General features: G+C 42.0%; 1 pseudogene; it reads right to left on the bottom strand.

The window, feature by feature from the left end:
- The window catches only part of LOC139539219 (myosin-IIIb-like), a 104802-nt pseudogene that overhangs the window by 58120 nt on the left and 19063 nt on the right, over nt 1-27619 (bottom strand).

Raw genomic sequence — 27619 nt, 5'->3', positions numbered from 1 at the left:
GGTCTGATGAATCAAAAATAGAACTGTTTGGCCGTAATGACCATCGTTATGTTTAGAAGAAAAAGTGGGGAGGCTTGCAAGCCGAAGAACACCATCCCAACCGTGAAGCACGGGGGTGGCAGCATCATGTTGTGGGGGTGTTTTGCTGCAGGAGGGACTGGTGCACTTCACAAAATAGATGGCATCATAAGGCAGGAAAAATATGTGGATATATTGAAACAACATCTCAAGACATCAGTCAGGAAGTTAAAGCTTGGTTGCAAATGGGTCTTCCAAATGGACAATGACCCCAAGCATACTTCCAAAGTTGTGGCAAAATGGATTAAGGACAACAAAGTCAAGGTATTGGAGTGGCCATCACAAAGCCCTGACCTCAATCCTATAGAAAATTTGTGGGCAGAATTGAAAAACCGTGTGCGACCCAAGTTAAACAATTTAAAGGCAATGCTACCAAATACCCATTGAGTGTATGTAAAGTTCTGACCCACTGGGAATGTGGTGAAAGACATAAAAGCTTAAATAAATCCTTCTCTCCACTATTATTCTGACATTTCACATTCTTAAAATAAAGTGGTGATCTTAACTGACCTAAAACAGGGAATTTGTACTAGGATTAAATGTTGGGAATTGTGAAAAACTGAGTTTAAATGTATTTGGCTAAGGTGTATGTAAACTTCCGACTTCAACTGTATGTAGTGTGTGTGTGTGTGTGTGGGTGTGTATGTGTTGGTGTGTCAGTTTAGTATGTTTGAGTGTGTGGGTAGAGTCCAGTGAGTGTGCATAGAGCCAGTGGAAGAGAGTCAGAGCAAAGAAAAAGTGTGTCAATGCAAATAGCCCGGGTAGCCATTTGATTAACTGTTCAGCAGTCTTATGGCTTGGGGGTAGAAGCAATTTGGGAGTCTTTTGGTCCCAAACTTGGTGCTCCGGTACATCTAGGCAGGGAGATCGGCCCCAGTGATGTACTGGGCTGTACGCACTACCCTCTGTCGTTTCTTACGGTCGGATGCTAAGTAGTTGCCATACTAAGAAGTGATGCAAACAGTCAGATGCTCTCTGTATAACTTTTTGAGGATCTGAGGGCCCATGCCAAATCGTTTCTGCCTCCTGAGGGGGAAGAGGCTCATCATGACTGTGTTGGTGTGTCTAGATTATAATAGGTCTTTAGTGATGTGGACACCAAGGAACTTCCTCGACCCGCTCCACTACAGCACTGTGGATGTGAATGGGGTGTGCTCGGCACTCCGTTTCCTTTAGTCCACGATCAGCTCCTTTGTCTTGCTGACATTGAGGGAGAGGTTGTTGTCCTGGCACCACACTGCCAGGTCTCTAACCTCCTCCCTATAGGCTGTACAGGCCTACCACCGCTGTGTCGTCTGCAAACTTAATGATAGTGTTGAAGTTGTGTATGGCCACGCAGTCGTGGGTGAACAGGGAGTATAGGAGGGGACTAAGCACACATCCCCTAGGACCCCCCGTGTTAAGGGTCAGTGTGGCGGATATGTTACCTACCCTCAACACCTGCGCGCGGCCTGTCAGGAAGTCCAGGATCCAGTTACAGAGGAAGGTGTTCAGTCTCAGGGTCCATACCTTAGTGATGAGCTTGGAGGGCACTATGGGGTTGAAAACTGAGCTGTAGTCAATGAACAGCATTCTCACGCAGGTGTTCCTTTTGTCCAGGTGGGAAAGAGCAGTGTGGAGTACAGTAGAGATTGCATCATCTGTGGACCTGTTGGGGAGGTATGCGAATTGGAGTGGGTCCAGGGTGTCTGGGATGATGGTGTTGATGTGAGCCATGACCAGCCTTTCAAAGGATTTCATGTCTACAGATGTGAGTGCTACGGGGAAATAGTAATTTAGACAGGTTACCTTGGTGTTCTTGGGCACAGGGACTATGGTGGTCTGCTTCAAACATGTAGGTATTACAGACTGGGTCAGGCAGAATTTGCCATCTTGTCAGCACATACTCTCAGTAAGTGCCCTGGTAATCAGTCTGAATGTTAACCTGTTTAAAGGTCTTACTCACATCGGCTATGGAGAACATGATCACACAGTCGTCTGGAACAGTTAGTGCTCTCATGCATGGTTCCGTGTTGCCTCTAAGTGAGCATAGACGGCATTTAGCCCAGGTTGGCCGGGTTTCCCTTTGTAATCTGTGATAGTTTGCAAGCCCTGCCACATCCGACCAGCGTCAGAGCCGGTGTAGTAGGATTCAATCTTAGTCCTGTATTGACGCTTTGCCGGTTTGATGGTTCTTTGGAAGGCGTAGCAGGATTTTTTATAAGCATCCGGATTAGTGTCCCACTCATTGAAAGTGGTAGCTCTAGTCTTGAGCTCAGTGCAGATGTTGTCTGTAATCCATGGCTTCTGGTTGAGATATGTACGTACACTCACAGTGGGGATGACGTCATCAATCCACTTATTTATGAAGCCGGTGACTGATATGGTAAACTCCTCAATACCATCTGATGAATCCTGGAACATATTCCAGTCTGTGCTAGCGAAACAGTCCTATAGCTTAGCATCCGCATCATCAGACCACTTGTCATATTGGTACTTCCTGTTTGAGTTTTTGCTTGTAAGCAGGAATCAGGAGGATAGAGTTATGGTCAGATTTGCCAAATGGAGGGCGAGAGAGTTTTGTATGATTCTCTGTGTGTTGAGTAAAGGCGATCTAGAGTTTTTGCACCTCTATTTGCACAGGTGAAATGCTGGTGGAAATGAGGTAAAATGGATTTTCCTCCATTAAAATCACCGGCCACTAGGAGCACCGTCTCTGGGTGAGCATTTTCTTGTTTGCTTATGGCCCTATACACCTTGTTGAGTGCAGTCTTAGTGTCAGCATCTGCTTTTGGTGGTAAATAGACAGCTACAAAAATATAAATGAAAACTATTAGTAAATAGCATGGTCTACAGCTTATCATGAGGTATCCTAACTCAGGTGAGCGGAGCCTCAAGACTTCCTTAATATTAGAGATCATGCACCAGCTATTATTAACAAAGAGACACACACCACCCCCTTGAGCTTACCTGACGCTGCCGTTCTATCCTGCCGATATATAGAAAAAACAACTAGATTTATATTTCCCATGTCCTTGTTCAGCCACGCCTCAGAGAAATCTAGGATATTACAGTTCTTCAGATCACGTTGACAGGATACTCTCGAACGGAGCTCGTCCAGTTTATTCTCCAGTGATTGCAAATTCACCAATAGAACAGAGGGTAGAGGCGGTTTATCCACTCGCCAACGTAGTCTTGTCAGGTATCCCGCACGCCGGCTTCAATAACGTGGCCTCTTCCTTTTTCGAGTGTCGGGATTTGGGCCTAGCCCGGAATGAGCCGTATGTCCTTCGCCACCAACTCATAGATTTTTTTAAATTTCACCTTTATTTAACCAGGTAAGTTAGTTGAGAACAAGTTCTCATTTACAACTGCGACCTGGCCAAGATAAAGCAAAACAGTGCGACACAAACAACAACACAGAGTTACACATGGAATAAACAAGTGTACAGTCAATAACACAATAGAAAAAAATTAAGTCTATATACAGTGTGTGCAAATGGCGTGAGGAGGTAGGCAATAAATAGGCCATAGTAGCGAAGTAATCACAATTTAGCAGATTAACACTGGAGTGATAAATGAGCAGATGATGATGTGCAAGTAGAGATACTGGTGTGCAAAAGAGCAGAAAAGCAAATAAAAACAATATGGGGATGGGGTAGGTAGATTGGGTGGGCTATTTACAGATGGACTATGTACAGCTGCAGCGATCGGTTAGCTGCTCAGTTAGCTGATGTTTAAAGTTAGTGAGGGAAATATAAGTCTCCAGCTTCAGTGATTTTTGCAATTCGATCCAGTCACTGGCAGCAGAGAACTGGAAGGAAAAGCAAGGAGTGTTGTATGGCATTGAAGCTCGTTTGGAGGTTTGTTAACACAGTGTCCAAAGAAGGGGCAGATGTATACAAAATGGTGTCGTCTGCGTAGAGGTGGATCAGGGAAACCCCGCAGCAAGAGCGAACATCATTGATATATACAGAGAAAAGAGTCGGCCCGAGAATTTAACCCTGTGGTACCCCCATAGAGACTGCCAGAGGTCCGGACAACGGGCCCTCCGATTTGACACACTGAACTCTGTCTGCGAAGTAGTTGGTGAACCAGGCGAGGCAGTCATTTGAGAAACCAAGGCTATTGAGTCTGCCGATAAGAATACAGTGATTGACAGAGTCGAAAGCCTTGACCAGGTCGATGAAGACAGCTGCACAGTACTGTCTTTTATCGATGGCGGTTATGATATCGTTTAGTACCTTGAGCGTGGCTGAGGTGCATCCGTGACCAGCTCGGAAACCGGGTTGCACAGCGGAGAAGGTACGGTGGGATTCGAAATGGTCAGTGATCTGTTTATTAACTTGGCTTTCGAAGACTTTAGAGAGGCAGGGCAGGATGGATATAGGTCTATAACAGTTTGGGTCTAGAGTGTCACCCCCTTTGAAGAGGGGGATGACCGCGGCAGCTTTCCAATCTTTAGGGATCTCGGACGATACGAAAGAGAGGTTGAACAGACTGGCAATAGGGGTTGCAGCAACGGCGGCGGATCATTTTAGAAAGAGAGGGTCCAGATTGTCTAGCCCAGCTGATTTGTACGGGTCCAGGTTTTGCAGCTTTTTCAGAACATCTGCTATCTGGATTTAGGTGAAGGAGAAGCTGGGGAGGCTCGGGCAAGTAGCTGCGGAAGGGGGCGGAGCTGTTGGCCGGGGTTGGGGTAGCCAGGAGGAAAGCATGGCCAGCCGTAGAGAAATGATTATTGAAATTTTCGATTATCGTGGATTTATCGGTGGTGACCGTGTTACCTAGCCTCAGTGCAGTGGGAAGCTGGGAGGAGATGCTCTTTTTCTCCATGGACTTTACAGTGTCCCAAAACTTTTGGGAGTTAGAGCTACAGGATGCAAATTTCTGTTTGAAAAAGCTAGCCTTTGCTTTACAGACTGCGTGTATTGGTTCCTGACTTCCCTGAACAGTTGCATATCACGGGGACTATTCGATGCTATTGCAGTCAGCCACAGGATGTTTTTGTGCTGGTCAAGGGCAGTCAGGTCTGGAGTCAACCAAGGGCTAAATCTGTTCTTAGTTCTACATTTTTTGAAAGGGGCATGCTTATTTAAGATGGTGAGGAAATTACTTTTAAAGAACGACCAGGCATCCTCGACTGATGGGATGAGGTCAATATCCTTCCAGGATCCCCTGGCCAGGTCATATAGAAAGGCCTGCTTGCAGAAGGGTTTTAGTGAGCGTTTGACAGTGATGAGGGGTGGTCGTTTGACCGCGGACCCATAGCGGATGCAGGCAATGAGGCAGTGATCGCTGAGATCCTGGTTGAAAACAGCAGAGGTATATTTGGAGGGCAAGTTGGTCAGAATAATATCTATGAGGGTGCCCATGTTTACGGATTTAGGGTTGTACCTGGTGGGTTCCTTGATGATTTGTGTGAGATTGAGGGCATCTAGCATAGATTGTAGGACTGCCGGGGTGTTAAGCATATCCCAGTTTAGGTCACCTAACAAAACGAACTCTGAAGATAGATGAGGGCAATCAATTCACATATGGTGTCCAGGGCACAGCTGGGAGCTGAGGGGGGTCTATAACAGGCGGCAACAGTGAGAGACTTATTTCTGGAGAGATTCATTTTTTAAATTAGAAGCTCGAACTGTTTGGGCATAGGCCTGGAAATTATGACAGAACTTTGCAGGCTATCTCTGCAGTAGATTGCAACTCCTCTCCCTTTGGCAGTTCTATCTTGACGGGAGATGTTGTAGTTGGGTATGGAAATCTCAGAATTTTTGGTGGCCTTCCTAAGCCAGGATTCAGACACGGCAAGGACATCAGGGTTGGCGGAGTGTGCTAAAGCAGTGAGTAAAACAAACTTAGGGAGGAGGCTTCTGATGTTAACATGCATGAAACCAAGGCTTTTTCGATTACAGAAGTCAACAAATGAGAGTGCCTGGGGACACGCAGGGCCTGGGTTAACCTCCACATCACCCGAGGAACAGAGGAGCAGTAGGATGAGGGTACGGCTAAGGGCTATCAAAACTGGTCGTCTAGTGCGTTGGGGACAGAGAATAAAAGGAGCAGATAGAAATCCTTATCCAAATCGAGGTTAGTAATCACTGTTCTGATGTCCAGAAGCTCTATTCGGTCATAGGAAACGATGGCGAAACATTATGAAACTTTTTAACATCAGCTCAAAAAAACACAAAATAGCACAATTGGTCAGGAGCCCATAAAACAACTGATATTCCCTCCAGCGCCATTCTGCACACATACAGTAAGTATACTGTAAATCTATATGAGGAGCCATGCACCATAAAAATTGAATTAGACCCATATGCCCTGCAGTCTGCTCTGGCAGAGTGAGGGCTGTCATACGGTGCCATGCCTGTGTGCAGATGTGCTCTGCTGACACCAATCCTAAGGATACGTACAACTCCTCTGACCGCAGGCCTCCTAGGCACCACCGGACCATACACAGCTCAACCAATTCAAACACTCTGATCTGAGGGATCTGGGAAAGACCCTGGCTTGGAGGAATTTGTCGATGCAAATACATCCAATTTCCTCCGACAAAACACCACCACATGGCCAAGCCTCAAGGACCCTGCCTGATGAGATTCTGCTAGACTCAAGTGGTCCCACTATTCAGGTCAGGAAATCTTTTCACTTTCTGGGGCTTTGATGGTTCCCCAAGACACTCTACGTGTAATCACATCTTACTTATCAATATGCAACATTTCAATTTATTTGAACATTTCTAGACCAGTCCATTCCCAATTAGTAATATTCACTGACAGCACTGAAATGTTCCAGGCAGTCAAGTGTTCACAGTATCTTCACTCATTTTAAATCTGAGACATCATTTGAAGAACAGTAAGTGTTACATGCTTTGGTTATTTCAATTTGATATTCACATTTGATAAGACAGATAAAAGTATATTCAATGAATCTCTATTTGTTCCGGATCCACCAATGTCCTTTCATCTCAAATATCAACAAGGGTGACACCTAGTGGTCACAACTAGAGCCATCCGGTTTGTATACACAACTTGGCAGCATAAAACTAAACCAACCCGGTTTAAATAGATTTTCATCTGATCCCACAGATAGCAGTAATTTCATAGATAACACTGAATCTATAATATGAACTAAAATGCAAATTACATTCCTCCAGATTTTACCCTGAAGAATAGAATTATAATTTTCCTCTGCTATTTGTCACTTAAAAGGGAACTCAAGCTTTTACCACTTGATAAGCAGAAGTAGATTGTCTCAAAGCTCTTATCTTACGTGATTATCTAAACTTTCATGAAGTGTCATAAGAAGACAGGACCTCTATATCAGAGGGATGTTGAAGATTGAGTGAGGGCACCCTGTGGACAATCTCAAAACCAGTGAGAACGAGAGACGAGATACAGAGTAAGATTCCATGACTGACACACTAATAACAACAATAACTAGATTACAACTAAACAGCAATATAACACTTTTACTGCAGTCAATCATGAAAATCTCAACTTGATGCCTATTACCTACTGTGCACTTGACCCAATGACATTGCTGCAAATACACTATATATACAAAAGTATGTGGACACCCGTTCAAATTAATGGATTCATGGTTTTCAGCCACACCGGTTGCTGACAGGTGTATAAAATCAAGCACAGCCAAGCAATCTCCATAGACAAACATTGGCAGTAGAATGGTCTTACTGAAGAGCTCAGTAACTTTTAACGTGGCACTGTCATAGGATGCCACCTTTCCAACAAGTCAGTTCGTCAAATTTCTGCCATGCTAGAGCTGTCCCGGCCAACTGTAAGTGCTGTTATTGTGAAGTGGAAATGTCTAGGAGCAACTGCCCCAGCCGCGAAGTGGTAGGCCACACAAGCTCACAGAACGGGATCGCTGAGTGCTGAAGCGCATAGCGCGTAAAAATCGTCTGTCCTTGGTTGCAACACTCACTATTGAGTTCCAAACTGCCTCTGGAAGAAATGTCAGCACAAGAACTGTTAGTCGGGAGCGTCATGAAATGGGTTTCTATTGCCAAGCAGCCGCACACAAGCCTAAGATCACTCTCTGGAGAGATCACTCTCTGGAGCAGTGGAAACGTGTTCTCTGGAATGATGAATCACGCTTCACCATCTGGCAGTCTGATTGACGAATCTGGGTTTGGTGGATGCCAGGAGAATGCTACCTGCCTGAATGCATAGTGCCAACTGTAAAGTTTGGTGGAGTAGGAATAATGGTCTGGGGCTGTTTTTCATGGTTCGAGCTAGGCCCCTTTGTTCCAGTAAAGGGAAATATTAACACTACAGCATACAATGGCATTGTAGATGATTCTGTGCTTCCAACTTTGTGGCAATAGTTTGGGGAAGGCTCTTTCCAGTTTCAGCATGACAATGCCCCTGTGCACAAAGCAAGGTCCATACTGAAATGGTTTGTTGAGATTGGTGTGGAAAGCCTCCCAAGTGGCACAGAAGCAGTGTGGCTAGGCTGGGTTGTGTTTCGGAGGACGCACGGCTCTCGACCTTTGCCTCTCCCGAGTCCGTACGGGAGTTGCAGCGATGAGACAAGAGTGTAACTACCAATTGTATACCACAAAATTGGGGAGAAAAAGGGGCAAAAAAATGTTTTAAATATAAAAGGTGTGGAAGAACTTGACTGGCCTGCACAGAGCTCTGACCTCAACTCCATAAAACACCTTTGAGATTAATTGGAACGCAGACTGCGAGCCAGGCCTAATCACCCAACATCAGTACCCGACCTCACTAATGCCGTTGTGTCTGAATGGAATAAAGTTCCCGCAGCAATGTTCCAATATCTAGTGGAAAGCCTTCCCAGAAGAGTGGAGGCTGTTATAGCAGCAAAGGGGGGGTACCAACTTCATATTAATGCCCAGGATTTTGGAATGAAATGTTCGACGAGAAGGTGTCCACATACTTTTGGTTATGTAGTGTATATCCCTTTGTGTGTTTATGCTGAAAATAAGAAAGCCGTTGGACGAGCTGAACCAAATTAGAGAGGCTTTTAGGCCTAATTGACACCATGTCTGTAGCCATGAATGGTGAACCACATCTCTGCTGTTACTCAATACTTCGAAGTACCAAAGTGCAGTGAATTCTCCACCCATTCACATTATACTGAATTTACTTTTTCATGCTAGTGTATTTTTCGTCAATCAAGTAAAGAGGAGGATGGCTGTGGGCTCACCTCATGCACTACATCCCAATATAGCCTATAGACATTGCACATGGATTTCTAATGGAGGCTAAACCAAAGTACCCATCGTAAATTGGAGCCGCTCTTAATTCGACTATATCTGAAAGCAGTCATTTACAGGTGGCTCAAAAGGAAGCGAAGCACATAATATGGCTTAACTGGAGGAAAGTATGAAGTGCTGTATCTGGTAATTGAACACATCCATTAGCATGCCGGCTCAGCCAAGTGACCACGGGCCCCAGCCACGGCTAATGATGAGGATATTACCACCTTTATTTAACTAAACAGAAAAGACTGGGAAGAAGAGTTACTTATATGATCTCTAAATACCATTTCTTCATCTCCTGGGTATTTGGAAACCTTATCACAAAAATATCCCGCTGCTGCACAATCTGTAGATAGCAGCAAGCATCATGAAACCAAACGGGGTAGCTTAGTGAAAATAAAAACAGAGCCCTCTCCATGGGGAGCTGAGCCTCTCAGGAGATAATGGAGACTGGAGATTTATCCACACACAGTATCGCGTCGCAGAGAGAGGGGCTTTGAATGGAGGAGGACCAGGATGCCGCTGTGTCTGGAGAGGCTTCTTAAAAAAAGAAAATCTCCTTACCTGAAAGTTTATTGAGACATGAACAATACTAGAAACAAACATGCAATCATACACAGTGTCCAAAACATTAGGAACACCTTCCTACTATTGAGTTGAACCCCCTTTTTCCCACAGAACAGGCTCAATTCGTTGGGGCATGGACTCTGCAAGGTGTCGAAAGCATTCCACAGTGACGCTGGCCCATGTTGACTCCAATGCTTCCCACAATTGTGTCAATTTGGCTGGATATTATTTGGGTGGTGGACCATTCTTGATACACACAGGAAATTGTTGAGCATGAAAAACCCACCAGCGTTGCAGTTCTTGACACTCAAACCGCGTGTGCCTGACACCTACTACCATACCCTGTTCAAAGTACTTCAATATTTTGTCTTACCCATTCACTCTCTGAATGGCACACATAGACAATCCATGTCTCAATTGTCTCAAGGCTTAACAATCCTTCTTTAACCTGTCTCATCCCATTAATCTACACTGATTAAAGTGGATTTAACAGGTGACATCAATAAGGGATCATAGCTTTCACCTGGATTCACCTGGTCAGCCTATGTCATGGAAAGAGTAGGTGTTCCTAATGTTTTGTACACTCATCGGGACCCCAATACATTTCTACCACAGTGTAAACAGAATTAAGATTATTTAGTTGTTTAAACAAAAAGTGAGGTTTCCAACTTCCTGTATTTGGGGCAGTAGCATAATAACACTCCAAAGGAGTGATAATGAATTCTAAAACATTTTTATTGAAAGTCTTGTGACCTACCTGTTTTTGTTAATGGACTTGAAAACAGCTGCTGCAGAAGTTTGTTGTCTGATGTTCTCAGAACCACAACAATGTCTGCAGGGAGAGCGTCTCGGTTCTTTTCCAGAAACCTGTTCACGTTGTACAAGACCTACATGACAGCAAAGGGATAATCAACTCAAACCATACCTGATAAAAAAACGACCTATCCAACTGTATTAGCGTGCAAACACCAATGATACATTGAATACTAATCCATACATACTGCACTGGGCCTCAATTCCCAGAGCCTTCGTAGCGTTAAAGATCATCGTTAGAATGATGGGCAGCAGATAGCCTAGCGGTTAGAGTGTTTATCAGTGTTGCTTCTGTAAAAGCTAATGGGGATGCAAATAAATGTGCTTGTTTGGGAAACACTCTTAAAAAGTTGGCTCGTAAATAACGATGCATCTGGTACGATCGTCGTAATGCTTAAGTTTATTCGCTACTGGGCAACAAGGCCCTGATCTATACCTTGCCAGCATAATGGTGAATCTCAAAGCAGAGCTCAATATGTTTTGGTCTCCAGAAGTACTTGTAGTACAGATTGTCCTCAAATGTATCTGAAGAGAAAACATATCTGAAGAAAACATTGAAAAAAAGACTAATCTTGATTAAACATAGTTGTTTTCAGAGCAGGGTTGGTTTAGTACACATGGACTTGACCGTGTCTGCTGGTGAGGCCTTGTCTTACCCACTAGGGTCTGGTCGGTGGCCTGGGGGAACCGGCTCTCCTCATCCATCAGAGAGAGCAGGCCCATGGGCTTCTGGAGGAACATGTCCAGGATGGGATGGTTGTCCTCAACCCCTCGCTCTGGTACTCCATCTAATTAAAACACAGAGAATATAGAACAGTCCACAGTTAATGATTTCACTAAATAACCCAATTAAACAATCTAGGCTAAATAGGATTTTTGCATGTTTAAAAAAAGTTCTTAATCAACAGCACCACTCCAGTTCTTCTTCTTTGCCTGAAATGTATAACAAAGTCAGTTGCTGAAATTATACAGAACTGTTCTGAAATAACAAATAAAGCCACTTACTAATTCATAATTTAGTTCCATTAGCAAATAACCCAGAGGCACATCACATTATTGCATCTGCTTAATTTAGATCAAAAAGTTATTTTAAATCTATATTTTACCAATAAAGTGGAAGCAACGGATCTAAACCGTCCCCATGTTTAAATCATTAACTCAGAATAATCCGTTTCTGTGTACCACTGGATTGAAGACATTTTCACATGATAAAAATCACTTTTCCGCTAACCACTAACCCTACATTGAAGTCAACTAAAACATATTCCATGTAACATGACAAATCATGCAGGAAAGCTGCCTAGTTATGATCCGGGAATTAAGTATGCCTAGTTAAGCCTTGGTATACAAATGTTTCCAAAAGGACACATCCAGCACATATACTGTAGAGTACCGTTTAAGAACACAACCTCATTCTTACACTTCAATTCTTGTCTATTCATTATACTGAATAAAGTGATCACTTCATGAATACCAGCTTTCTCTCTAATTCCCTTGAAAGGAATTGCTAGAGAGCAAACATTGAGACAAAAGGACAATACAGCAAAAAGTGCTCTTGATTCATTTCTATACAGCGTCGTCAGCGAAAACAATAAACTCCCACACTCCAGGGTAAACAGCTTCAGTAAATCAATTAAGAGAATAATATCTAGTAGTTGAGGGAGAAGAAAAATAATAATTTTAACGTCATATAAAGCTATGAAGAAGATAACACTGAATTGCAGTGTTTCATTAAGAGACGCTTCTCCTGTGATCGATGAACAAGCTGGCATACTGCATCTGGATATATAAAGGAAAGGTTCACCCATTTTGAATGTTATATTGTTTTTGTGCATCTCTGAGGGATGTTCTATCGATTCCCTGTGTCATTTCATGTTTTCATGTTGATCTGAATTATTGGCGTTCAAGCAGGCAGAAATACGTCAGGTATGACGTAGCACCGTGATAAAGTCGCTCTCACTACACTGGAAGGTAAAAGGAATACGACTTTTAGATAGCGAAAACGTCTATCATACATGTCCGATTTCAATACTGGACGATTGTCTTAGGTATTATTGTGTGTAGCTACGTTTGCTAGCTAGTTACCTAGCTAGCTAGCCAGCCAATTGTTAGGATTTATGTTTATGCACTATAGCCTGCTACCATATTGTATGAAGATGAATATTGTTTTGTTACATCTGCATTGTCTGTGTGTGTGTGTGTGTGTGTGTAAAGACTGAGCAACATAGAGTGACATGCTATAAAAGCTGTGGTCAATCTGGAGAGGGGAGGGGTGCATATCTCTAGGCCAACCAGGGAGGGTAGAACACTGGACAATACCATATTAGGAACTGTTTGAGTGTAGCATCTGGGGAGCGGAACAAGACAGATCTAATCTACCCAAAGACCAGATGCGGACACCTGCGAGCACCAAGGGACTGGGACCAGTCTGAGTGCCAGCGATAGGCTGAGCAAAGTTTAAACCACGCTCAGCCTCTACTGTGATAGGCCAACGGACGGGTTGGAAATATGGCTGTCATAGTATAATAACTGTTGTTTGCGCACATTCCAGAGTTCCCTGTTCTACCCTGCGCGGTGATACAGTGAACCCGTATATACGAAAATTGCATTTGCCATTTATTGCTTGCGTTAATTAAAAGTAATTAAAGAAAGTTAGCAGACCTTGCTTTTTATTTATCCTGATACCGGATTCGATTAACGCAGCGCTTACACCATAGAGAGAGCATTGCATTGTGGATTTTGTACTCGACTTGAGTTGCAACAGATTCCCCCAATCATTTTCCATGTTGCTACCAACTTTACTATAACGTCAAAATGGAACATTTGTTCACAAAAAATATTGTTCTCACATTAGTGTTATTTAACACTGTAAATTAAAGGAATGTGTGGTTTTGGGTGGATTTTTGCTTTAATATACAAAATGATGCTCAACAACAAATATGTGCTGCAATAAAAGGACATCTTCAGCATAATCCAGTCTATCTTCATTTGTCACTGTTAATGGACTCTTACTGGAGTTGGAGAAGCAATCAATTCAGGCTTTGTCCCAACTGGCATCCTATTCCCTATGACTCTGGTCAAAAGTAGTGCCATTTGTTACGCATACCTCGATTCCAAAACATGAGCCACCCTATCTGCCCTGGAACAGGCTCACCTGTTCCAGGGCAAAAATTGGGCCGACCAACCAGTGCTCCCGCACATTGGCTAACCGGGCTATCTGCATTGTTTCCCACCCACCACCCGCCAACCCCTCTTTTACGCTACTGCTACTCTCTGTTCATCATATGTGCATAGTCACTTTAACCATCATCTACATGTACATACTACCTCAATCAGCCTGACTAACCGGTCTGTATGTAGCCTTGCTACTTTTACAGCCTCGCTACTGTATATACCCTTTCTTTTTACTGTTGTTTTATTTCTTTACCTACCTATTTTTCACCTAATACCTTTTTTTGCACTATTGGTTAGAGCCTGTAAGTAAGCATTTCACTGTAAGGTCTACACCTGTTGTATTCAGCGCACGTGACAAATAAACTTGATTTGATTTGAAAAAATGTGCTGGTTGAAGTCAAACTGAATCTGCTCATTTGCAATGTTGATGCAGAGTGGCTCAAAGGAGTTCTCCTTGAAGTTCTCGAATCCAAAGATGACCAGGATTCCCACATTCATGCCACTTTCTGCAGCACTTCAAAGGGGAAAAACAGGACAGACGAACAAAATCATTCTTGTGTGGAACTGTCTGAGCAAATCCCAAGCAACCACATTGACTTATGAAACTTTAATGATGAACCAAGTTCAACCCAAATAGAGAATATTTTGATCTGAAATGCCAATTCTACTGTTATGGGAGACGCTTCTCCTGTGATTAATGAACAAGCTGGCATACTGCATCTGGATATTTAAAGGAAAGGTTCACCCAACAATTATGAAAGTTCAGAGCTCTCTGACTACAATCAATGAATCATAACATGTTATGATTAACAAGGATTGTACAAGAGTCTGTATTTAACCGTGATCTAGACAAGTCTTTAGGTCTACACTAAACACAGATCTTACAACAGAGTGGTTTCACTCCGGTATTGCTAAGATGGAGAGACACCATTTCCCATAATCCCTTCAATTACCAAGACATTAGAGGTCACCTTTTGTCTTGGTTAAAAGGTTATTAATGGCAATAACAGAGTGTACAGATGATTGAAGTGGAAACAGACCCAGTGGGCCTTCTGCAGCTCAGAGACAGCAGATGACTCCCTGACAGTCCACGCTCACATTTATGAGGGAATTATTTTGGATCAATGAACAACCCTTTACAGTCTCTCTGAAGTTAAGTTATTTATTTTCTCAGCACGCAACTAAAATGTATTCAACTTCTTTTGCGCCCTTTCTTGTCTCGTGCTGTCCATTAATATTCTACTCTCCGTGTTCGGTTCTCTACCCAGATGTAAGGGTCACTAGAGCTTAATAATATACAGCAACACACACACATCTGAAGCAGAGTGCAACAACCAAAGACAGAGGGACCAGAGAGAGAGAACCAGTGCCTTACACTTACTAGTTATTCATATCAGGCTGCAGGAGGGCATTGATGCGGTTGACTATCCAGCTGAAGAGGTGTCCGTACAGAGCTTTGGACATGGCGTCCCGGACTTGGACATGGCGTCCCGGACTTGGACATGGCGTCCCGGACTTGGACATGGCGTCCCGGCTTTGTCTACAGTACTGGTGTGGATGATGGTCTCTCCCCGGGTTACCACACAGTGGGATGTCAGGGCCTCCATGAGCACCTCAGGGCCGATGCAGAGCAAGGCCGAAGCTGAGGGACAGAGCAGGCCCCTGTCACATACAGCAGCCAGGAAGAAACCATTTAGCAATACTGTGTACGCACCAATAGGTTGGAATGTTACCATCTATTATTAAATCAAACTGAGCAAGAAAAAAATTGCTTTTGCTAATAATACTGAAGTACTGTTGTCTTACCATTTTCTAAGGCCTCAGCATTAGGCACTTCACTTTTATCTGTCTGGTGTTGGGAAGTAATTGCAGTGAATTCTTAATCTCCAGGTACTTCGCAAAGAGACTGGAATTGTCATTAATGGCCGTACACGTGTTCCCAACTGCCTCCACCAGGGGATTCACCTGGAGGATCTTCTCCTGCAGCGTCCCGATTGTTTGCCTGGGATCTCAGTAAAGCAATTGTTTTTACACAACTCCCTGCAGAGACAATACAAACGAAATATGTAGGACTAAATATATCAGTGTCTTAATCTGTCTATTGAATAATGAATTCCATTGGGGTGGAAAACTTAGTTCAATATTTGTGAACATGATGTAGTAGAATATGTGAAAAACTGATTCATGGGGTTTTAGCACACAAGCAGTACCTTTCCCAGGCAGGTGAGATGTTGGACAATCAGATGGGCACTCTCTGTCTTCCCAGCTCCACTCTCTCCACTGATGACGATGCACTGAAACACAGGGACACATCAACAACAACTTTGTCACCGGGATGTCTCAAACAAACGCATCACTAGATCTCTAAACAAGATCATTTCACAAAAAAATGCCCCATGATAACATTATCCCTATAAAACTGCATATCACTAAATATGACTTCCACACATGGTCTTTGTAGAAGGTCATCATGCCCTGGTATGCTGCATCAGCAGCAGCAAAGATGTGTGGAGGATTGTCTGCTCGCTTCACCCCATGGTACAGCTTAGAGAACTGTGAACAAACACACCATATTAGAATATCAATACCGTTCTGTCTTTACAGAGGTATTCACAGGAATTATGACACACAATGACACTGCTGTCATAAACTAACCTGTGCTGAGTAGATGCTTAGAGTTTGAAAAGGATTGAGAGCGATAAGAATGTCTCCAACGTACGTGTATATCTGAAGCTCGTAATATCTCTTCGAGAAGTGTTTGATGAGGGTCTCCTGCAGAGAAGAAGGAGAACACACATTGTGTACTGTGTAAAATAACTACACTACCGTTCAAAAGTTTGGGGTCACTTAGAAATGTCCTTGTTTTTGAAAGAAAAGCAAATTTTTTTACAAATTAAAATAACATCAAATTGATCCGAAATACAGTGTAGACATTGCTAATGTTGTAAAGGACTATTGTAGCTGGAAACGGCAGATTTTTTATGGAATATCAACATAGGTGTACAGAGGCCCATTATCAGCAACCATCACTCCTGTGTTCCAATGGCACGCTGTGTTCGCTAATCCAAGTTTATAATTTTAAAAGGCTAATTGATCATTAGAAAACACTTTTTCAATTATGTTAGCATAGCTGAAAACTGTTGTCCTGATTAAAGAAGCAATAAAACTGGCCTTCTTTAGACTAGTTGAGTATCTGGAGCATCAGCATTTGTGAGTTCGATTACAGGCTCAAAATGGCCAGAAACAAATAACTTTTTAAAATGTATTTTTAATTTCACCTTTATTTAACCAGGTAGGCCAGTTGAGAACAAGTTCTCATTTACAACTGCGACCTGGCCAAGATAAAGCAAAGCAGTTCGACAAAAACAACAACACAGAGTTACACATGGGATAAACAAACGTACAGTCAATAACACAATAGAACAATCTATATACAGTGTGTGCAAATGTAGTAAGATTAGGGAGGTAAGGTAATAAATAGGCCATAGTGGCAAAATAATTACAATTTACCATTGACACTGGAGTGATAGATGTGCAAGATACTGGGGTGGAAAATATCAAAAATAAATAACAATTTCGGGATGAGGTAGTTGGGTGGGCTATTTATAGGTGGGCTGTGCACAGGTGCAGTGATCGGTAAGCTGCTCTGACAGCTGATGCTTAAAGTTAGTGAGGGAGATATAAGTCTCCAGCTTCAGTGATTTTTGCAATTCATTCCAGTCATTGGCAGCAGAGAACTGGAAGAAAAGGCGGCCAAAGGAGGAGTTGGCTTTGGGGATGACCAGTGAAATATACCTGTTGGAGCGCGTGCTGCGGGTGGGAGTTGCTATGGTGACCAGTGAGCTGAGATAAGGTGGGGTTTTACCTAGCAAAGACTTATAGATGACCTAGAGCCAGTGGGTTTGGCGACGAATATGAAGCAACGAGTGCATACAGGTAGCAGTGGTGGGTAGTATATGGGGCTTTGGTGACAAAACAGATGGCACTGTGATAGACTACATCCAATTTGCTGAGTAGAGTGCTGGAGGCTGTTTTGTAAATGACATCGCCAAAGTCAAGGATCGGTAGGATAGTCAGTTTTACGAGGGTATGTTTAGCAGCATGAGTGAAGGAGGCTTTGTTGCGAAATAGGAAGCCGATTCTAGATTTAATTTTGGATTGGAGATGCTTAATGTGAGTCTGGAAGGAGAGTTTACAGTCTATCCAGACACCTAGGTATTTGTAGTTGTCCACATATTCTAAGTCAGAACCGTCCAGAGTAGTGATGCTAGTCGGGTGGGCGGGTGCAGGCAGCGATCGGTTGAAGATCATGCATTTAGTTTTACTAGCATTTAAGAGCAGCTGGAGGCCACGGAAGGAGTGTTGTATATCATTGAAGCTCGTCTGGAGGTTTGTTAACACAGTGTCCAAAGAAGGGCCAGAAGTATACAGATTGGTGTCATCTGCGTAGAGGTGGATCAGAGAATCACCAGCAGCAAGAGCAACATTATTGATATATACAGAGAAAAGAGTCGGCCCGAGAATTTCTCTGAAACTCGTCAGTCTATTCTTGTTCTGAGAGATTAAGGCTATTCCATGCGAGAAATTGCCAAGTAACTGAAGATCTCGTACAACGCTGTGTACTACTCCCTTCACAGAACAGTGCAAACTGGCTCTAACCAGAATAGAAAGAGGAGTGGAAGGCCCCGGTGCACAACTGAGCAAGAGGACAAGTACATTAGAGTGTCTAGTTTGAGAAACAGATGCCTCACAAGTCCTCAACTGGCAGCTTCATTAAATATTACCCGCAAACACCAGTCTCAACATCAACAGTGAAGAGGCAACTCTGGGATGCTGGCCTTCTAGGCAGAGTTGCAAAGAAAAAGCCACATCTCAGATTGGCCAATAAAAAGAAAAGATTAAGATGGGCAAAAGAACACAGACACTGGACAGAGGAAGATTGGAAAAAAGTGTTTTGGACAGAAGAATCTAAGTTTGAGGTGTTCGGATCACAAAGAAGAACATTCGTGAGACACAGAAAAAATGAAAAGTTGCTGGAGGAGTGCTTGACGCCATCTGTCAAGCATGGTGGAGGCAATGTGATGATCTGGGGGTGCTTTGGTGGTGGTAAAGTGGGAGATTTGTACAGGGTAAAAGGGATCTTGAAGAAGGAAGGCTATCACTCCATTTTGCAACACCATGCCATACCATGTGGACGGCGCTTAATTGGAGCCAATTTCCTCATACAACAGGACAATGACCCAAAGCACAGCTCCAAACTATGTAAGTACTATTTAGGGAAGAAGCAGTCAGCTGGTATTCTGTCTATAATGGAGTGACCAGCACAGTCACCGGATCTCAACCCTATTGAGCTGTTGTGGGAGCAGCTTGACCGTATGGTACGTAGGAAGTGCCCATCAAGCCAATCCAATTTGTGGGAGGTGCTTCAGGAAGCATGGGGTAAAATCTCTTCAGATTACCTCAACAAATTGACAACTAGAATGCCAAAGGACTGCAAAGCTGTAATTGCTGCAAGGATTCTTTGACGAAAGCAAAGTTTGAAGGACACAATTATTATTTCAATTAAAAAGCATTATTTATAACCTTGTCAACGTCTTGACTATATTTCCTATTCATTTTGCAACTCATTTCATGTACAGTATGTTTTCGTGGGAAAACAAGGACATTTCTAAGTGACCCCAAACTTTTGAACGGTAGTGTACATATACCGTCCTCTAGTCCAACAACAATGAAGTCAACATACAGTATCCAATCTTACCTCATCTAAAACCTCCAGGTTCACCAGATCATCATCAGGACTGCTCTCTACTATGACTGTTTTAGGAGTATTGATTATTTTATGTCTGTTGGAGAAAAAGGACAAAATAATGGTGAAGAAAGCATTATCGTGACTAAAGAGTACAGCTAAATGACTAATAATCTGTCTGGATAGCCTGGATATAAAACCCATTCATTTAGATGGGTTGTTGGTGGCCCATAAGGGTGTTCCCCAGGGAGATCTCCACCATTATTACAGGCTGTGATTGCACTTTATCTCTGTTTGACCTTTCACTCTACAATGGGGCCTGCTGGCAAGAGGTCAGCACAGAGGCAGCTGGCGCATTGAGATAATTGGAGGGATGTGTGTGTGTGTGTGTGTGTGTGTGTGTGTGTGTGTGTGTGTGTGTGTGTGTGTGTGTGTGTGTGTGTGTGTGTGTGTGTGTGTGTGTGTCTGTGTGTCTGTGTGTCTGTGTGTGTGTGTGTGTGTGTGTGTGCGTGCAAATAGACATGTAATCGAGATTAGCTAAATTAATCAGCACTTTTGACAAAAACAACAACAAGCTCTAAAATAAAACTGTTATCACCACGAAAATATTGCACCCAGAAATTCCAGTCAAGTTCAGATACTAAACCTAATATGAACAATGAAATGGGCAAGATCTCATTCACAAAGTGCAGTGTTTCCCCTATATGCATTTAGTGGCCACCACTGCAAATGGTAACCAAAAATATATAAAAACATATATATATTTTTTGTTGTTCAGGATTGTAAAATGTTTCAGTGTAAACTTAAACGACTGAAACCAGATACTGAAACCAAGTATGCAGAAAATATAATGGAAGAATATATTTTTTAATAACCTAATCTTTGAGATCTAACATCAGTAAAATAAAAACTAGACAGTCAGGGACAATCTAAAATCCAAAAAATGCCATGGCATGGGCCCAAACATGTAGAATTGCAGAAAACTAGAGTGGGTTTAATAACAGCACCAGCAGTAAGATACATCCAACCAGCACATACTGTACAGCAGAGTAAGTCAGACTTATAGAATTGGCACACGTGTGATTAGTTCTAGTCTACTAACCCCAGTCGGTCTGTGTCCTAAAATAAACTTGATAAGCAGCCAACAGAATAATTTCCCAATCACAATCAACTGTTCTTGAATAAAAGCTCACCGTAGGCCAGATATAAATCATTGCATAATTCCTAATTCAGTGATAATGCAAGGTTGAACAGTTAGTATTTTTTTTACAATTAAATCAAAATGAGACTGAAGTGTTTTATTCCATGGATAATTGGTTTAATCATATGGGTGGAGGAGTGCTCTGTCCTAAATGTTCCTCGTCGTCACACTGTTAGAAAAGATCCATTGGGAGAAAAACGATTTTATTAATCTAACTTGGAGTCAGCACAATCCCTCCTATCAAATTAGTTTCACTCCCCTAACTTCTCTTTAATCACATACTTCTCATTACTTTGACTACACATCATATCTGTTACACTGGTTTGAAGGGACAGTGAAAGGAAATAAAACTCTGCCACCCACTGGTGAGAAAACACATCTCAGCTCATCAATTCATTAATGAGTTCTGCAGTGGGGATTCTTTTAGATCATTTTTTTTGGTTGTCATTTAGCAGATGCTCTAATCCAGAGCGATTTACAGGAGCAATTAGGGTTAAGTGCATTGCTCAAGGGCACATCGACAGATTTTTCACCTAGTCGCCTCGGGAATTTTTCAGCTGAAAATGTTAGGATTTCTTTGAGGTGACAATACACTTACTTGGTCTTAAGTTTGGAGCCCAGGTCTTGTTGCCCGAAGATGAGTGTGGACAGCTGTTGACCGAGAGCCTTTGCCATGGGCCTGTTTAATGAATGGGTGTTCCAGAAGGCGGGTCACAGACAGACGAGTCTCAAAATCTTTTATCAGACACCTGTGTAGCGACAGAATGCAATTACAACATCCCAATACATCATAAAGGAGATAGAAAACCAACCCTGGTGCAACCTTTTCCTTGGTTTAAAACAAAACCTCCGATAACTAATTCACCTGGTGGATCTTTACATTTGAGTCGACGTCAACACATGAAAAAAAACTAAATAGACAAAGAGTACGGTGACCTGAACATCTTACAAAGCTGATTTCTCTGGATTATCTGACGAGGGTATTCTCAGTAGGGTGCTTCTATGGAGCTTCTCATCAATGCTTCTGTGTCTGAACACTGTTCCCTCTGTGAGCACCACATGGTCTGGTCATCACCATGGCCCCCCAGTGCAAACAGGTCTGTTTTTGGCACAGCCATGGATGGCCTCTATCTGCTATGTGCCGTGTTTAATTAGAGCCCACTCTTTGTCATGGTGGTCATATATATCAATATACCACTGCCTTCACATCTATGATGTACGATATAAATATTTTCAATCCAGAGGCGATATAATGTTGTTCAAATTATTTATATTTTTTTACACGGGTAAAAAGTCCATGGACATGGTGTGATACCGTTTCAAATGGCGAGGGTATTTAATCCGTCTGCCAAGTACTTTCTTTTGAAATTAGTATTTTTTTGTTATCCCGCTTTTATTCTGAAAAGACGTTACCTATAGCCATCATACTGTATATATCCCTTCCATTCAAAACATCCATCATTCTTAAATTCATCTAAACACTTAAACGCCTAAATATATTTTATAGTACTGCGACACAAGTCTGCAGGCAGACAGCAAAGAGATAAGAGAACAATACCAATCTGACTCCTGCTACCTAATCTGGGCTGTAACTCTGCTTCCTCGTTCTATCAGTTTTCTATCAGTCTGCTCTGGAAATTCATTCCTCAAATTCATTAGTGTCAGGACATTAAGCAGAGGTTGCAGCCATTAGCCGAGATGCGCAGCCGGGATGCTAAACATCAGGTCACTGTGTTTCAAAAGACGGCTCCTTTGGATGCACGGGGACAGACACTGATGATGCATTTATTATCCAGAACAGCGATAGTAGACACACACACACACACCCTGGTGCATATAGCCAAGTTATCATTACTCATTATGTATTTATTATTACTTTTCTATTATTTCTCATTTTCTTTCACTCTGCATTGTTGGGAAGGGCCCAACAAAGTAAGCATTTCACTGTTAGTCTACACCTGTTGTTTACCACGTATGTGGCACATAAAATGTTATTTGGTCTGGCTGAGAGCTGGAGAGTCCTCACAAACATTGTGCCAGGCCTGATAACATTGTCCACCCTCCACACATTGTAGCCTGGTGGGCTTTGTTTGAGGAGATTATTTCTGATCTGATATCACAGAATCCATTACCTCATGCTACTGAGAGAGCACGATTCAAAAAACCACCCAACAAAAATGCATCGCATCTGAATATGCAAAGTGAAATAAAAATGTGTTTGTTTTAAATTTTTTATTAAACATTACAGTAAGATGTTTTATAAACATTGTATTGTAAGAATCAAGTAATGGTTGAATGAGTTGAATGGTTGAACGAGAGAAAATAATTGAGCTTTTTAAGAGATTCAATAAAGATGTCAGCATTCCCAATAAATGACACAAATGGCATAGAAATCAACTGCTATAGGGTACCTATAACACAACAGCACCATCTATTTGTTCCTGTTCACGTGGGCCATGAACCGTCTCTTTCAGCTCTCCAGCTACACCAAATTAATAAATAACGAGGCACACAAAAGGTGCTTGGTATAACATCATTAAAACAGTGTTTCATGTGCATTATGAAACAAAAAGTCTGTATGATAGGCCTTTTGATAGATGGGTTCAAGCAAAGCCTTACCAGTATTTTAAGGCAGTAGTGTAGCACCAACTATAGATTGGACTCAGCTACAGCTTCTAATCCAACTCTGACAGACCTGGTGCTCCGAGGAATGCATGACTAACACAAATAAATGAGTCTGTTACCAATAATGGTTATGGATTCACAGCTGTGCTGTTTGATGTTTTCATTATTAATAATGAATGAATAACCACTGCCTTTCAATCTATTCCACCAATAACAACACAGAAGGAAGACAAAAATCCCCACCCATAAATAACCCCTGAAGAAATTGAATTTTCTCTCTCATTTATGCCTCGCTCTCTGCTCCAATTTGCACTGCATGCTAGCTATTGAGGTTGTTTATTCAGCGAGACTATTATGGGCCAATGTTGACATTATTTGTTTTCCACACTGGAGGGACTGATTACTTATCTCGTCCTAAAGATAAAACTGATAATTCAGTAGAATTCGTTTTTCCTCTGCGACAGATTTATGGAAATGAAAAGTGATGAAATATGAGGAAGATAAAAGGGTTGATACAATCTAGCTTAAAAAATATAAATTTCAAGTCCTTCCATTTCCAGTGATCAAAGGATGCCCAGAACCAAATGTGTAACCAGTGCATTCTGCTCCTTTGGTCAAATGGGAAAACATTGAAGTCTCGCCATTGAAACCCATTACATTTTTAAAAGTCAGATGTACATGTGTACTCTACTTTTGCATTGTATAGCCTTGTGTTGGTTAGAAAGTAACACAATCATATATTTTGTTGTCATCGCCATTAACTAACTGCATTGGTGCCAGTTGGTTAGAAAGTAACAAGTCATATATGTTGTTCTTATCACCATCAACTAGCTGCATTGGGGCCAGTTGGTTTGAAAGTAACAAATCATTATTTTGTTGTCATCACCATTAACTAACTGCAATTCATATATGTTGCTCTTATCACCATTAACTAACTGCATTGGGGCCAGTTGGTTGCTTCAAAAAGTAAATAAAGACAAATAAACATGCACAATATTAAAAAGTGATCTAAATAAAAGCTGCAGTAGTAGTTAAATTCTCCCACTGGAATATCCTCCCACTATCGGACCCAGCATCCTCATTACTGTGTAAGAATAGAGGAACACTATTTAGCAGGAAGCACTCGGCTATGAAGGATACTCACCGGGCAATGAAGTGACTGAAGCGTCTGCTCCACTCCTCTCGATTGCGTAATGTAGGGGAAGGGTTTCTGAAACAAACACACACAACACAAAAATCATCATTCCTATTGAACTAGAAATGTTTGAGTTATTGATGTTGTTGTCATTGGCATAAACACGATCGTTCTCATGAGACTGGAGCAGCAGCATGGTTGAGTATAATCTTGAGTGCTGATTATAGTCATAGGACCTGAGAGTTACACAATTTGGAGTACAGGCTGGTGGAGAGCCAGCCAAGCCAGGGCCACGGCAGGCAGCAAGAGAAAAGTGACAAATGATAACAGCTCCTTACTGTCTGGTAGGAAGCATCTGCCAGCGGGAGCCAAAATTATGGGACTCGGTAATACCTCTGTCAGCAGCATTTAAAGAGACCATCTATAACGAGTACCTCAAGATTAGTTCAGTGGTTGATGCACGTATCAGAAAGGAGCCAGGGCAGTAAGAAGGCTCAAATACAGGGCATTATCATGTCTACACTATACAAAGTTCACAGCATGCTCACCAAAGAAATTAAAGAAATAATGTAATGGGGAAAATGGTGATTAGTTATGTTTACACGCATATTACAATCAACAATATAATTTCGCTCATGAGTGATAATGTAATATTGGATAGGGTGCATTTATACACTTAAAATAATAATCCACTCCAAACCACTAATTCCTATGACTAACAGTGTTAAATAACAATAACATGTGAAAATAATATTTCTTGGTGAACAAACGTTTCATTTTGTCGTTATAACAAGGTTGGTAGCAACATGTGAAAATCGTTGTGGAAATCTGTTGCCGCTCAAGTCGACCCACAATGCAATGCCTCTCTGGGCTGGCTGGCTAGCTAGCTAGCAAACGTAGCTACACACAATAATACCAAAGTCAATGTCATTATGTGAAGTAGCTAGCTAGCGGTACAATCGCCTAAACAAACTGCACAATCCATTTAGGAGTATATCTCACTGACTTCCAACTTGCAGGTCGTGTCTGTCCAGAGCGTGTGCAGAGTACGTTGCTATGGCAACAATTGCCCTTTCGCACGTTTCCAACAGACTTGCAGGGAGCATTGCAAGATTGTACTAGAAGGAGAACTGAAACATTTGGTACACTGTTTAGAATGAGCACATCTAAGTAAAATATATACTTTGTCATGATGATAGAAATGGACGAATGTGTTCTAGACAAGTATGCCCATACCATCTATTGGCTGATTTGGTGTGCAGGTAATTGTTTTTTATTTTTTATTATGAAATGTGATGATGTTTTATCCCCCATCTCGTGTGACGAGAACCATGTAGCTATGACGAGTTCCTACACGATTTCCTGATTTCGCAGAAGGACCACTTAGAAGTTAAATCGTGGGGAAATGTTTTATTTTACCCACCGATAGAACACAGGCTTTCACCAAATTGACAGGAGTTTCATGATTTGTATTTTGGGGGGTGGATTATCCCTTTCAAACTTAATCTTCAACGTATCATTGACTAATTTATTAAATGGAGACAGCGACTCTGAAGAAAAGCTATGTACATATATGCCATGAAAAAACAACCAAGAACAAATGGTTCTAATTTCTTTGACAAGAAAACATAATCAAGAACAAAGCTATAGGCTACACATAAACGAGAGCCTATTAAACATCTTTATTTTTCAGAGAAAATGTGTCATTCTTTCCAGCACTAAGTCGCTCGGGTCTGTGATAGAGATTCAGACAGACAGTCCTTTCTGAAGTGCAGATCAAAGCTTACTAACTGACTGCTTCAATACAAACTATAATATGAGCCTGCAGCTATACTCTTGCCTTGATGTTGTACTGCTGCACTGCTTATATATTACAAAGTCAATACACCAGCACGTTGGTGATAACACTGTCAAGTACCCTCATTGTGCTTAGCAAATTCAGGCATCTTTTTTTCTTCCAGTATTTGTGGGAGCACTGACTCATATTGTAAACACAATTGGCTTATTTAAATCTAGGCCTGGGCACTCCTGTCAAATGTGTGTCACAGTGGATTGAGGCAAAATCAGTGGTTGTCAGCACCACTTTTAAAGCCTTAAGTCTGCTACTAAGCTCAGAAGAAAGACAAAAAAAATCATTGCTGTGTCCCACATGAATATCATATATTTTGTATTATTTGGGGGGGGGGTATGATACTTTGTATGCAGAGCTCATAATTCTTCCTATTTTCCTTCCTAATAGACATTTAAAAAACGGTTGGAAAATGTACATGAATCCTGACAGCCAAAGTCATACAGTAGATAGAGCTATAGAATATGGGAATACACAGTTCATCATTAAACTGTGGAAAAAGTAAAGACACTGACAGCCTTTGAACTTCAAGGGGCAACAGCATGAAAACAAAGCGAGCCTGGTGGCCTTTAAAGGGGTAAAGTGCAGCAGAATGGGAAAACATAATAAAGACTTCGTCTGTGAGCCACCTGCTCAAACTCCAGCTCATCTATCATCTGAGAGAGCCAACAGTTCTGTTGAGCACACATGAGTGAACAAGGAGAAGTGCTGCAACATTTTTCTCTGCTGTCTTCAGGCTCGCCACCAACACAGGGTATTGTAGGATGGACTGGGAGGGGGTATCAGTGTGCCTGCATAGAATAACTGCATTATAGAAAGATAGATGCATAATATTCTAAACACTGACTGTTCTGCTCATGATTGGACTGTCACACAACCAATATCCTTCTCCTCAGAGGTTGAAACTGCCAAAATAGCAGATGTGCATTAGATGGTCTTAAAAGCTATATGATGAAGGAGAACAAGTAGTTTCTCCACATTTTGTTTCTCCTTACTCTAAAATTGATTAAATAGTTTCCCCCCTCATCAATCGACACACAATACCCCATAATGACAAAGCAAAAACAGGTTTTTATACATTTTTGCTAATTTATATAAAAAACTGAAATATTACATTCACATAGGTATTCAGACACTTTACGCAGTACTTTGTTGAAGCACCTTTTGTAATTGATTACAGCATCGAGTCTTCTTGGGTATGA

Source organism: Salvelinus alpinus, chromosome 14, assembly GCF_045679555.1.
Source record: "Salvelinus alpinus chromosome 14, SLU_Salpinus.1, whole genome shotgun sequence".
Lineage (NCBI taxonomy): Eukaryota > Metazoa > Chordata > Actinopteri > Salmoniformes > Salmonidae > Salvelinus > Salvelinus alpinus.
The sequence above is the reverse complement of the archived record's forward strand: the minus strand, read 5'-3'. Positions and strand labels throughout refer to the sequence as shown.